The sequence below is a fragment of the Galeopterus variegatus genome, unplaced genomic scaffold (genome assembly GCF_000696425.1).
Source record: "Galeopterus variegatus unplaced genomic scaffold, G_variegatus-3.0.2 Scaffold1782, whole genome shotgun sequence".
In the NCBI taxonomy this organism is placed as follows: Eukaryota; Metazoa; Chordata; class Mammalia; order Dermoptera; family Cynocephalidae; genus Galeopterus; species Galeopterus variegatus.
In genome coordinates, this window is record NW_007727893.1 from 60,474 (window position 1) to 64,837 (window position 4,364).

The following is a 4,364-nucleotide window of genomic DNA, read 5'->3' on the forward strand; positions in this document are numbered from 1 at the left end:
CCGGACGGGCGCAACACTGAGGGTTGCGATCCATTGCCGGACACGAAAAAAGACAAAAAAAAAAAAAAGGATTGAGATCCATTGAGAGTTATGTAATTATTTCAGTGAGCCTGAAACAACATACATTTTAAAAAACCACTTAAAAATGGTTAAATTTGTTGTGTATTTTACCATAATTTTTTTTTTTTTTTTAAGGTGACTGGTAAGGGCATCTTAACCCTTGATGTTGTCAGCACCACACTCTCCCAAGTGAGCTAACCGGCCATTCCTATATAGGGATCCAAACCCGTGGCCTTGGTGTTATCAGCATCACACTCTCCCAAGTGAGCCACAGGCTGGCCCTTACCATAATTTTAAAAAAAGAAAAAACATCTCAGAATTTCTGTAGAGTAACAAATACCTCAGGAAATTTTTGCTTCAGTTGTATATGTCTGGGTACTCACATTACTTGATTCTAAAGCACAATGTAGTACTATCAGTACTCATCAAAAACATTAGAAAAAATTACTGTAGAGAAAGTTCAGCACACACTCATCAATTGACATGCACAAAATAGCTTACCGCAGCATAATTAGAGCAAAAGGTGGAAATAGTCCAAATGTCCAGAGCTAGAACAGATACGTAAATATAGTATAGTCATGTGCCACATAACATTTTAGTTACTGTCCAACCACATATATGACATGGTTCCATAAGATTATAATGGAGCTAAAAAAATTATAATTATAATGGAGTTGAAAAATTCCTACTGCCTAGTGATGTATGTAGCTGTGATAATGTCATAAGGTAATATATTACTCATGTGTTTGGGGTGATGCTGGTATAAACAAATCTATTATAAAATATGTTGGGGAGTGCCTACCTAACGCGTAGGGTGACCCTCTCAAAGGTAGCTCAAAACTTTAGAAAGCCAAGCATTTGATACATTAGGTCTGACCTTAAGTGAAAGGGTTGTGCACTTTAGAATTCTTGCATTTTTAAATGATTCCCACCTACCCCCACAGCAAAATAACAGTTAGCTAACAGTCACTGAGTGCTTGCTGAGTACCAAGGATAATCCCCACTTGCAATTTAATTTTCCTAACTTTGGTGGGGATGGTATTACCCTAATCTCCATTTAACAGATGAGGAACATGTTGCTCAGAGAGACAACATAGAGGGCCCACGCTCATGTAACTAGTGGCCAGTGTAGGCAATAGGAAAATTAACTGCTGTCCCTTTCATAATACATTTTCACACAAGGACAAAACCGCCTAACGAGACTTTCATGACTGTATATTAAACAAGGTCCGGATTGAGACTACGGCGCTTTACAGGCATCCGGGGTGTGAAGGCCGCAGTCTAGCCTGCGCTGAAGCGGATGAGGCGGGTTCAGTGCCTACAGAACCCTTCCGCCCCAACGCCGTAAAGAAAAGACTGCGCGGGCTGCAGCGTTGCAGTCCTCCAAGTCCACCAACTACCGTCCACCCCCGTGACGTCACGTGCTTTCCGAATTCCTGATTGGAAGAGGTGCATTCGGCCAACTCTCGCGATGACTCCCCCTCTCAGTCACCCGCCTCCCTCCGGTTGCCCAGACCCGGTGGTCCACAGCAGACCAGGCTGCGGGGGACGCCGTAGAACTAGACCTGCTTCCGGGACTCGTCCAGAGCGCCGCGACTCTTCTCAGACGGCCACGGGCTCGAGGTTTGGCTCCCAGGCCTCTTGCCTGCCAGACCCGCGGTAGCGCACGGCTCTCCACCGCTCGGCTCGGCCAGCTTGCTAGGGCCGCCTGGCGAGTCACACCAACTCCCCTCTTGTAGTATCTCCAGCGTTTAGTGGTTGTGGAACTGATTTCCAGTCGCTTAGGTCTCCATGGAGACATCACTTTAACCGCGTTTTTCCTCTGTCATTCCTCGGACTCCACGTGGTTCGGAAATCGCCCAGAGAATGTTTGTGGGAGTCAGCCAGAAAGGTGTAGATGGGGTGAAGCTAGGAAGCGAATCTCACATATTCACCTAGATCTGATCATATCACTTTAAAATTTCTCCCTTGTCAGTGTCTTTATGGCTGCATCCATTTTATTACCATTTTTGGTTTAGTGGTTGCTCACATGCCAGTACTGTATTGATTTTTTTGCTTCCCAAATGGACCACAAGTTCTTTAGTGTCAGGACTAGCCTGTCACTTAGATGTAGAATTGACTTTAGATACCAGGTAGCCCACCTTCCTGCCGTTAAAGGCATATATCTCTTCTAGAACATATCTGACAAATGTTTGTTAATTCATTTATTAATCAAGTATTTATTAAGCACCTACTGTGCGCCAGGTACTATTTTAGGAATTGAGAATTAAAACAGTGAACAAAACAGATTAAAGTTGCTGCCTTCATGGAGTTTACTGCTAGGGAAGACAGACATACGGGTGTACAAGTGATATACAAGAGTACAAGTGAATGTAATTTCAGGTAGTAAGTGTATGAAAAAAATAAAGTAACGGAAATGGTGTGTGTGTGTGTTGGAGTGGTGACATTTTAGAGTGGTCACAAGGCTTCTGTGATATTGGAGCAGAAATCTGAATGATGAGGAGGAGTCAGCTTTGCAAAGATTTAGTGGAACGAACGTTAACAGGTGTAGGTATTGTGAATTGCAAAGCCTCTGAGATGGTGAAGAGAAGACCGATTTGAGATGAGCAGAGGAAGGCAGGGTCAAATTATTTAGGCCCTTAAAGGCCAAAGTCTCAAGTTTGGATTTTATACTAAGTGTAATTGGAAGCCCTTGGAAAGTTTTAAGCAATAGAGTAATTAGATTAGATTAGTTTTTAAAAGATTGCTTTGATGACCCTGAAGCGAGTGGACTCTGGAGGCAGAGATGGAAGTGAGGAGAACAGTTAGGAGGCTATTTCAGGGGTCCAGGAGAAAAATGTTCAGTCAGCTTCTGTTTGGAAATTCCCAGTGTTGGGAAATTTTTTCTTTAAAAGGGAGCGCATTCCATAGTGAAACCATAGAGTTCTTCCTTTTTATTGAACTGGAGTTTCTCTCTGAAGCTTGCACTGACTTTTCCTATCCTATTGTGAGACAAAAGAAATCTACTCCCTTTTCCTCCAAAACAGTCCAGCATGTGTCCTGTCCACTTTTCTCTAAGCCAAATGCCTTTGGTTAATGAGCTGTTCTGTAAAAGAGGTGCTCTCTGGGCCCTTCAGAAATTGGTTGTTCCTTTGAACCTCCATTGTTTGTTATGGTTCCTTAAGTATGGCCACCAGCACTGCATATAATGCTCCACATGTCACCTGACCTGTGAGGATGACCAAGGAATCATGCACTCCCTTGATCTGGCTGACTTCCAGTGTGGTTTTTAGCAGTCATGTTGTGCTGTTGGCTCACATATTCAGCTGTTTCAAACCACATTTCACCTCCCTCTGCCTCCTCATCCTGTATTTCTGTATTTTTTTCTAATTAAAAAAAATTTTTACATTAAATTTTATATTTAAAAATTTTTTGGCAGCTAGCCAGTACAGGGAACCAAACCCTTGACCTTGGTTTTACAAGGCCATGCTCTAACCAACTGAGCTAACCAGATAACCCCCTTTTCTAATTTAAATGCAGGTTTTTACAATTACTTATACTTCATCTTGGCAGATTTCATATTGCTCATTATTTCAGCTTGTTGAGCTGTTTTTAATCCTGATTCCATCATGCCACATGTCCTGCCAGCTTTGTCTTTTATAAATGCACTATGTCTTCTAATGTTTTCATTTTAAACACTGCTAAAAGTGAAGAGTCCTGTGGTATTTCTCTAGCAACTTCTTTCCAGATGGCTTGAGACTGTTAGTGTGCAGTCTTTGAGTAGGGTTGTTTAGCCTATTATGAACCCATTGCACTGTTAACTAAAAGCAAACTTACAAGGGTAGTGTACAGAAGTTTCCTTTATCAAAACTTTGCAGGAATCAGCATACAGTGGCATCTCCTGATCTGTTAGTCTGACAAGTCACTGAAGTTAAGTTTGACGCAATTTATTTTTGGGAAAACTGTGTTGGTTTCTTTTCTTTTTATTAAAGTGAGAGTTTGCTATATTTTAAAGTACAAACACTGAGTCATAGTAGGTAAAAGTAACTTTAGACAATAATAAACTTATGTGTGTGTGTTGACTAGAGTATTTTTATTTTATTTATTTTATTTTTTTATTGAATCATAATTGTTTATACATATTTTGGGGATTCAATGTTGACATATTTTGATCAAATCAATATTACTAGTATATTGTTACAAATTGTACTTATTCTTTATGCCCCTTGTCCAATCTCTCCCAATCCCCCTCTCCCTCCCCCCTCCCCCTTGCCCTCCCACCACTGATAACCCTAGATTTCTTCTCTCCCTCTGAAAGAGTAATG